Source organism: Colossoma macropomum, unplaced genomic scaffold (genome assembly GCF_904425465.1).
Source record: "Colossoma macropomum unplaced genomic scaffold, Colossoma_macropomum, whole genome shotgun sequence".
Taxonomy (NCBI): domain Eukaryota; kingdom Metazoa; phylum Chordata; class Actinopteri; order Characiformes; family Serrasalmidae; genus Colossoma; species Colossoma macropomum.
Genome location: NW_023494792.1, coordinates 21,300,568 through 21,311,172, shown reverse-complemented (window position 1 = coordinate 21,311,172; position 10,605 = coordinate 21,300,568). Strand labels below are relative to the sequence as shown.

Below are 10,605 nucleotides of genomic sequence, written 5' to 3'. Positions count from 1 at the left end.
ATACTTCTGCACTAAAACTCACTTCCGCCTTTTATTAGACAGTCAAGCTCAGTTCACACGTTTAAGAAACATTTGTCAGTGTGTCTCCTTAACTGAGCGTTTGATTAAAATTCTACATCTCTTTGGTATTTATCTTTTTAATTTGATCCGTGTCATTGTATTACATGATCTTAAATTAATACTCATAGTTCCTTCTGTTACAGTTAAACTTTATCACCTGTCTGTATGGCACTTTGAGCTGCCCTGGTATGAAGAGCATTTTATAAATAAAGATACTCTTATACATAAAGGAGAAAAATCTGCTAATACGTGTTTTTCAAGCTTAAATCTATTTAATCAAAGTTTATCATTAACATTTGTTGAATTTAATGTATTAGAAAATACAACCCCATTTCCAGAAAAGTTGGGACACTGTGTAAATAAAAATAGAATGCAATGATATGCAAATCATGTAAACCATATTTTTAAAGGAAAATACTACAAAGACAACATATCTAATGTTGAAACTGAGAAATTAGATTTTTTGGGGGGGAAAAATATTTGCCCATTTTGAATTTGATGCCAACATGTTCCAAAAAAGTTGGGACAGGGGCCTGTTTACCACTGTGTTTCATCACCTCTTCTTTTAACAACACTCTATAAGTGTTTGGGAACTGAGAAGACACTGCTGTAGTTTTGAAAGTGAAATGTTTTCCCATTCTTTTTGATATAGGATTTCAGCTGCTCAACAGTTCAGGGTCTCCTTTGTCATATTTTTCATTTCATAACCCTCCAAATGTTTTCAGTGGGTGACAGGTCTGGACTGCAGACAGGTCAGTTTAGCAACTGGACTTTTTTCAAACGGAGCAATGCTGCTGTAATACATGCAGAATGTGGTTTGGCATTGTCTTGCTGAAATAATCAAGGTCTTCCCTGAAAAAGACACAATCTAGATGGCAGCACCTATGTTGCCAAAACTTGTTTATATTGTTCAGCATTAATGGTGCCGTCACAGATGTGCCAGTCACCCATGCCATGTGCACTAATGCACCCCTATACCATCATGAATACTGGCTTTTGAACTGTGCCCTGATAACAAGCTGAGTGGTCTTTAGCCCAGAGGACGCAGTGTCCATGATTTCCAAATAGAAATTCAAATGTTGACCACAGGACACTTTTCCACTTTGCCCCAGTCCATTTTAAATGAGCTCAGGCCCAGAGAAGGTGGTGGCATTTCTGAGTCCTGTTTATGTACAATTTCATCTTTGCATTTTAGAGTTTTAACTTGCATTTGTAGACGCAGCGATGAGCTGTTTTCACAGACAGTGGTTTTCAGACGTGCTTCTGAGCCCATGCAGTGATTTCTACTACAGAATCATGTCTGTTTTTAATGCAGTGCTGCCAATCATGTTACTGACCTGATGCCAATCACCAGGTGTTATTTTTTAAGCATCACACAACTTTACCAGTCTTTTGTTGCCCCTGTCCCAACATTTTTGGAATGTGTTGTTGGCATCAAATTCAAAATGGGCAGATCATTGCATTTTTTTTTTATTTACATTTTGCACAGCTTCCCAACTTTTTTGGAAATGGGGTTGTAAATAAAATGTGGCTCGTGCAAAAACTATAGCACATTTTTTATATTGTAGTGTGTTCAGCAAATGTTGTGCATGTTTATTCTGAGTTATTGTTCTCCAGCATTTATTCTGTTTATTCTACAAGGACTCTTATTGTGAAGGCAGGGCTAGCCCAATAGCTGTGTGTTAATGTGTAGAACAGGAAGAGTCAGTTGGAGCTGAGAGCTGTGAAAAAAAAAATGAAAAAGAAAAAAGCACATTCTTTCACTGCTAGTTTTTGTTTTAAAAATAGTCGTAGTCAACTATAATAATCCTGGCGCTTGGGGCTTCATGCCGTCTCTTGCTGCTCGTGCTGGCACTTGGCACATGCTCTCATTAGCATATTTTAGTATACTGGACCATGAACTCTGCACTATAGTAACACATTTGATACAAACATAAGCTTCTACAATCAAAATAAACCAATAATCCATGAAGAGTTAATCATTTAAAAGTTGGTTAAGATATCCAGATACATAGATAAATCGGTATATAGATATATAGATAGATAGATATCTGCATTTTTGTCATTTTTCATTTTTTGACATAATTTGAAGTTTTCTGAGAAAGGATCCGTTTAAATGCTCCAAAGTACTCACTTATTCAAATTATTTTAAATACATCATTTCTCCATTGACTTCCATTTACACTTAAGAATGTTTTTTCTTTCTATATCTATATATTTAGTTGAAGAGCTGGTAAGTTTTGCTTTTAGTCAAAGTGATCATTTGTTTTCTTCATCAATAACATCAACCTTAACACATCCTCTATCACACAAAATAGATAGACAATAGAGCTAATTATTCCTTCCCATCACTACCCACTCCGTCAGTGTGATGGGATTGAACTTCTCAGTGTTATTTGACAAAAACACTGAAATATAGTTACCGAAGCGGAAAATCTAATTTTTGATACGAGCAACATGTAACTGAGGAGGACAAAAACTGTCACTTCTTGACATTCTAATTACAATGTCTGTATGGCATCGATCTCATGGAGTGACTCTGATACCATTTACTAATTAGAAAAACTTGTGGCTTGGAACCTGACTGGAAGGAAAGTAAAAGATTTTGAGAAAGGATGGGAGGAAAACAGTGACATACAAAATTACAATTAAGTGTACAGAGTATGAAGTATAATTCATTGATTAATACACTCATTATCACATTCTTCGGAATTTGACGTATGCATGCAATCTAAATTAAAGGTCTACTTTTCAGTACTTTTCTTATTGGTCATACTACAGTCGTATGCTACAGTTCTGTTGATTTTCTGTGTGAAAATACTTACTTAAACATTTTTACTTCCGCATTGTTTTAAGTGGGTTATATGATTGAGCTAGAACCCTTTTAAACAATGGTGACCAGCTGAAAGCCATGTCAAAGATGTGGCCTCATTTCTAGAAAAATGGAACGGCTGCTCATTCTGCTGATCTGAAGGATTCTAATATGTCAGTCACAGTCCTGACATCATAATTAGGATTGCTCAAAGCCCCAGTGTGCACTGTCACTGTGACGGACGACTGTAGCTCAGTGGGGAAAATGAAACTGACAACTCGACAGCTAAACAGACACAGGCATGCACTGCAGTAGAGGCCCTGAGATTCCAATATTCCTACAGAAAAACAGTGGCAATGTATACACATTGTTTACATACACATATGTGTAAATTTATACACACGTCTACAAATTTCTCTACTCTTTTGGGAAGGCTTTACACTAGATGTTGGAAAATTGCCGTGAGGGTTTGATTGCATTCAGCCACAAGAGCACTAGTGAGATCAGGTACTGATGTTGGGTGATTAGTCACTCAAACTCATCCCAACAGTATTGAATGGAGCTCCATCAATCCAGAGAACGCAGTTCCACTGATCCACAGTCTAATGCTTGGGGGAGCTTTCACAGCCAACTTTGGCACTGTGCATGGTGACCTAAGCCTCAAGTGTGGCTGCATATAAAAATACACTACAGTTAATCTGAAAAAAATAAAACATATTTTTTTTCAGCAACAATGTATTATTTCATAGCTTTGATGTCTTCACTATTAATCTAAAATGTTGACAGTAAAATAATGAAATCTATTCTATGAGTAGGTGTACCCAAACATTTGAATGGTAGTAAAATAGATACAGAAACCAGCAGGTGTATAAAAAAAAAAAGAAAAAAGAAAAAATCTATCTAGTGCTATCTAGTGACTGGAATGAACCACGCATTCTCCAGGGCATTTTTCTGAATATCTGTCTGACAGCTGCTAAGTTTTATTATTCAGTAACTACAATGAATTATTCAGTGATAGCTATGAAACTAATTTATAAGTTATGATATTATGAGATTGTGAAGTCAGTGGAGAGATGTACAAGAGTGAAAATGCAGTAAAGTAGATTATCCAGGAGCACTTTTACTTTTAGTGGACTAATGAGGTTACAGTCTATGCAGGGGTGCTCAAGCCTGTTCCTGCATATCTGACCTGCTGCAGAGCTTCAAAACCTGTTCTATTTTAGTTGCAAACCTAATAACCTAATCTACCAGACCTGACTCCAATATTCAGATACTGCTGAAGAACTTGCCGAAGTGGATCAGGTGTGTTAGATTAGGGTTGGAGCTTCACTCTGCATGGCAGGCCTCCAGGAGCAGGGTTGCACACCTCACCTGCTCTCATCATTTCTCATCATATCTGTGGTAGTCATTCTTTCTCCACAGTTTATTTCTTTCACTTCAACTTTGTGCACAGTGCACGAAATGTTATGAGCTTGCTAACTGGGTGAATCAAACTTTGCAGCCTGCTCCTGATATCTGCACATTAAAAACAAAGTATGAACTACATATTCTAGACCAGGCATGTCACACTGGGGACCTTCTATGCCATAGTGCAGCGGAGGTTAGCGTTTACCCTCAGCTAACACTCTAAATTCAGTTCATGAAGGCCTTGCTAATTAGCTGAAGAGCTGTGTTTAATGAGGCAGTGTGCTGTCTGCAGTGTTTTGGCCTGCAAGGACTGGAGCCTGGCACATGTTCTTAAGTGCATTATAGAAGCCACTCAGTGTTACCTTGTAAGACCTATATCCTACACTTCTGTCATATTTTATTGCATTGTATCCTTTTATAGCATCTGTGTGATTTTAGGTACCAAAATCAGCCATAATTTATTCATCATGACCATTTTTCAGCTTCTCTTTATCCCTTTGAATTAACCTTTTTTATTATTAAACCTTTACGAATGTTGTATGTAAATGAGCGCTGTTCTGATTGGCTGCCTTGTATTGTACTTCATTTAAAAAGCAGTCCAGGCTGAAATACTCCTTATCAGCATTAATGGACAAGGCTAAATCGCTCTTGCATGAATAGGTGGATATATGTAAATGTGTTCTCATTTAAATGTCTGTTTTTAACTGTGTTTATATGCTCAGCATGGTTTTGCAAAGGGTAAGACATTTGAAAATCTACTAAATTAGGGCTACATTCATGGCAAGTTCAAGCACAGCTATTCTAAAGATGTAAATGATCTGATGTTGCGGCTTGTTATTCATTATCACTTTGTACAGGTATGTGGCAGACTTTGTTGTCTTTAAGATGATTAGACAAGTCTTGACAGTCACCGACAGCCTATGACAGCCATGGTTAATCGAGGTGATGATTGTGCCACCTGGTCTCTCATTAGTTGAAATTATAATGTGCAAGGAATTTAACCTTAATCTATTTTAATCCTACATATTTTAATCATCCTTACATTTTCATATAAGAGTTTCTTCTCATATCTTCTTATCTTCTTATCTTCCTGTTCATAAGAGCAGCACAAGCAAGTGAAAATGTGTGATCATTTCCACTTTTTCTCCACCTGTTTAACTGCCCTTTTATCCTGAAGTAGTTTGCTTGAGACCAGATGGGAAAACTGTTTATTGACTATGGAGAGAAAGGTCTGTAATGGACTTAAGGGGCTAAAAGTTAGCAAATGTACTGTTAACTCTCCAGTCCATATAGTCCATGTACGCAAACTAAGCTGCAAAAACAGCCTGTTTGGAATTCATTGTTTTTGTGATGCCGTGAAAACCAAAACATTTCAACATATCCAGCTATTGAGCCTAGAACAGCTTTGCCCTGATTCACAATGAAGTTATAAAGAGTGTTTCAGCCCAGACTTATTTTTGAATAAGGCACAATACAGGGCAGCCAATCAGAACAGTAGTCATTTACATAGAAACCCAATTCCAAAAAAAGGTACAGTATGTGAAATGTTAAACATGTGCAAAAAACTGAAAGCAGTGATTAGTAAATTCTGATTGACATGTATTAAACTGAAAATGGTACAAACACATGATTTTTTTCAAACACATGTCTTATGAACTTAATTGTTTTTTGTGAATACACTCTCATTCCAAATTTGATGCCTGCAACACATTTCAAAAAAGTTGGAACAGGGACATATTTTCCTCCGGTATACAAGTCTTCCTCTGTGCAACCATATGAGTCCTTTAATGTTGTGCTTTGCACATGTTTTCAATAGGAAACAGGTCTGGATTGCAGGAAGGCCAGTCTAGCACCCGCACTCTCTGATTTTGCAGACATGCTGTTGTAATACATGCAGAATGTGTCTTGGTGTCATGTTGAAATAAACAGGGACGTCCCTGAAAAAACGGTGCCTAAACAGCAGCACAGTTTGCTCCAAAATGTGTTAAGTGATAATGGTGCTTTGACAGATGTGCAAGTTACCCACTAATACCCCCGCCATACCACGAAAGACCCTGACTTTTGAACTTTATGTTGGTAACAATCTGAATGGTCTTTTTCCCCTGTCGATTATTTCTATCTCTGAAAGTCTGACTCATCAGGCCACAGTATGTGTTTCCACTGTGCATCAGTCTATTTCAGATCAGCTTGAGCCCAGCAGCTTGAGAAGTCAGCAGCATTTCTGGACGTTGTTGACATATGGCTTCTGCTGTGTATAGTACAGTCTTAACTTGCATTTGTGGAGGCAGCGGCAGAAGGTGTTTATTGACAATGGTTTGTCAAAGTATTCCATGTGATGATCTCCATCACAGAAGCAAGCCAATGTTTAATGCAGTAGCTTCTGAGGGGTCAAAGATCAGGAGCATTCACTTGTGTTTTTTGGAAATTTGTCTAGATGCCCTAAATCTCTCCATGACATTATGCACCGCAGAGGGTGAAATACCTAAAATCGTTGGAATTGCTTGCTCCTTTAACTGTTGGATTTTTTTGTTTTTTTGCTGATACATTTTGGCAAAGTGGCGAGCCTCGACCCATCCTTGCTCATAAAGGACTACAGTTTTCCTGGAAGGTCCTATTATATCCAAGCATGATTGCGCCACGTGCTTAGGATGTTTACTGAACTGTCCCTTGCATTAAACCGCCCCGACCCAGCTTTTTTAGGAACATGTTGCAGGAATCAATTTCAGAATGAGCAGATGTTTACAGAAATAAACAGTGATGTTGATAAAATAAAACATTAAATGTCTTTAAACTGTTTTCACTTAAGTACAGGTGAAAGCAGATTCATAAATTGCTGCTTTCTGTTTTTATCTGCATTTCCCATAGTGTCACAACTGTTTTGGAATTAGGTTTGTATATCAGTCTTAAAATCACAGTAAGAAAAAAGCCTGCTCAATTCTAAAGGATAAAGAGAGGTTGTATGTAAAAATAAATTATAACTGTTTTTACTCTAAACCACACAGGTGTCATAAGTGAACCTCAGGGGAAACAATCAAATACAAGAAAAATGTAGGATATGGGCCTTTCAAAAGCTAAAAACACCTAAACTGCTCTTTGAGTTTGGTGGTTGATTCTATTCTATTCTATATATCTTATCTGACTGTGTACGCTCACACATCACAGCATGTTAAATATCCTTGCAACTTATTCTATCCCACTTCACTCCTTGCCCCTACCACTTAGCCATTACCCCTCCGTTTTGCGTGCCCACGCCTAAGGGTAGGATGTCATGATTTTTGTTGAAATAGTGGGAAGTTTTAGGGCTACACGGCCCTCCAAACTGAGGTTGTACAGAGGCACATTCCAAACAGAGTGTTCTGAGGAAAAAGAAAAACCGGCAAGATGAATGCCAAAGAAACCCACAAATGTAAGTATTTTCTTGATTAAAACATTACAATACCCATTGTATTATCTTATTTTAATGTTGTTTCAATTAATTATGGTCCTTTTCTTCATAACAAGCATTAAAAAATCGCTACCAGTATGCTGATGTTTCGGTAGCTCGCTGGCTAAAAGTCCCGTTCCGCCTTAAATGGTGGAACAGGAAAATTCGAACGAGAATCTGGCGAATAGCTGACTTCAGCTTCATATCACTGCAGAATTAGGGGTGGGACGATAATAAACAATTGTTTATCCCCACCCCACCCCTCCCCCCGAAGGCACATGACTCCCTAAATTCAACTCAAGACCAGCAGTGAGGTTGCTGAACTTCACCCTCCTCTGCTGTCACTGCAGACTGGCAGGGTCGCCTACAGAGCACCGCTAGTAGCCTGTTAATTGAGTAAGGTCCTTTTTTATTCGTTGTCCCATTTTATAGGGTGAGATTTCAGCCACTACCCCTTGTAACTCAGTTCCAAGGGGCAAGATGACATTCGAAAACAAAGGGTAGGGTTAAAAATAAGAAATGGGATTGGGCCTAAGTGTAAACCACTTCCTTTATTCCTCATAATCTAGTCTCATATCATCGTTAGACCTTTTATACTAATGAAATGTACACAAATGTTTTTTGTAGGTATTCCCTTCCACAGTTTTGGTAAAGAAATCCAAAAAGTTCTTGAATGGGACAGGATTACAACTTATTATGGAGCTGCAGCACTGTGTTATCTTTTTAACGGTTTTATAATTTACAAAAAACCTACAACGGGTTTTACATGTATTCGTCAAAAAAGCGAGAGAGTCGGGCTCTAACAGTTCTGGAAGTCGATATAAACCGATATAAACCGCAGCTGAGTGCGGGTGAGGAGACATGAGGAAGGAGACCTGATCTGTGTACTTTTACAGCCATCTAGCGGTGAAGCGCTGCCTGTGCTCTTCACACCGGAAGAAGAAAACTCAACTCAAGTCAAGTCAAGAGGCTTTTATTGTCATTCCGTCTATGTACAAGTACACAGTGGAGTGAAATTACGTTCCTCCAGGAACAACAAGGTGCAGCAAGGAACAAAAAGTACAAAGGGCGAACGTGCAGACATAAGAGTGCAAACAAAAAATTAAGCTAGAAACAATACAATAAATACGATAAATTAAACAGACATTAGACACAGTAAACAGACAGGACAGTGCAGCGCCGACACAGCACTCATTTCTGAGCATGAGGTAGTGGAATAAGGTGCAGAGGTATTTAAGATGCTGTGATCTGTGAGTTCACGCAGTCAGATAACATACGTGAGCACAGCGGTTACTGAGGTAGTACACAGTGTAAACACAGTAAACTCACTGGATCTGAGCCGCTCGCTGCAGTTTCAGCACTTTTCTGTAACGTGTTTTAGCGCAGATCAACATCTACGTGAAGCTGAATTCTGTACAAAACTTTAGATTTGTAGTAAAACCGTGAAACGACAGACTGTCAGACCGCATCGCGTGCTCTGTGCTCGTGATGATGTCAGTCTCCATGGAGACAGAGAGGAAACGGCAGCCTTAGTTTAGTTTACAGCTGGACTACAAATCACTGAGTTCAAGAGAAAGAAAACAGATTCCGGATTAAAAGAGATTTTGAGGTTAAATCCATCAGTGGCGAGTTGTACCGATCATATTTACAGAATATCTCCACAGCCTCTTCCTCATTGGCCTCTCTCTGCATGTCCCGCCCTGCGTGTCTCCCACAATGCAACAGTGAAGCTTTTCTGAAAGTGTTTTAAAAGATTTAAAGGGGAATGGCGGTGAGCGAAATGTTAGGATTAGTAAAATGTTTCTTCAGTACAGACTCAGTAAAACATGACGTGTACATTAGTTCTGCTGCTCTTTAAGTACTTCGTGAGCTTCACCGTCACTGGGATGTTTGAACGTTTTGGTCTGTAGCTCAGCGTCTCGGTTGTATCTCCAGCTTTGCGCAGTGGCAGTATCGTAGCCTATGAGGTTTATCCGAGGCGCGATTATTGCTAGTTGAAAACTTTACCCAATACCCCGCCTTGACGACTTGAAATATAGTCGGCTATGGCAATTTTTGACGGTCTCTACGGAGACTGATATACGCGGTGAAAAAAAAGAGCGTGAAAGACTTGCACTATTTAAACTATGTCATACTTTGAAACTCACAAGTCAATAAGGGTTTGATTGATAGTTTCATTTCGGACACGGTTCTTTGTGGTAGTTGAAAAACAAAGTTTAGGCTTAAAACATATTTTAGAAGACCTTTGTTATTGTACTGGTGGTGGAAAAACACATGGAGAGTGTTATAATACAAAATAGTCCCAAAATAAAGCTTATGTTTTCAAGTTTTCGAGTCATCAAAATCATATATATAACTCTGTAAACACATGTAGGTTCACTGGTGGTTCTGGATAAATAAAATGGTACATAAAATGGCTATTTGTTCATCATGGTTATTGGGACCCCTAGCTCCACCTTTGTAAAAATCTGAGTCAGCAAGTTTCCCTAAAAAAGGACTAATTTCACATCAAACCACTCTGAATGACTTTGTGTATATATCGATTACTGAATTAAACAGATTTTTAATCGTTGGAGTTCCCCTTTAAAAGTTCCACAGTAACGTTATGCAGTATTATTTTTAAGTATTTAATTCGTGGTGATACCGACCATGGCGCAAGACAAGTTTTAATAAAGGGTGTACCAAAAAACACCACAGCTACAATTGTTCCGATTTTGAATGAACTGTATGAATTAAGGCACATAAATGTTTTATGTTAAGATTGTCTGGTTGTTGTTTGTGTTTATTTTATATACAAGTAAAAGAAAAAAGAGAAAAACAACCCACAAATTGTAGAAAGTGCACAAAATCTGACTTTTAGGGTTTTATGGTAACACGTGGTCTCTCAAGGGCGGGAGTGAGA

The 10,605-nt window shown here is 38.3% G+C and overlaps 1 non-coding gene across 1 annotated transcript; it reads left to right on the top strand.

The window, feature by feature from the left end:
* Nucleotides 1-9,636: 9,636 nt before the first annotated feature.
* On the top strand, nucleotides 9,637-9,777 carry LOC118812827. Its single transcript, XR_005007570.1, has one exon. It is a non-coding gene; the product is annotated as a U4 spliceosomal RNA (small nuclear RNA).
* The last annotated feature ends 828 nt before the right edge of the window (nucleotides 9,778-10,605 follow it).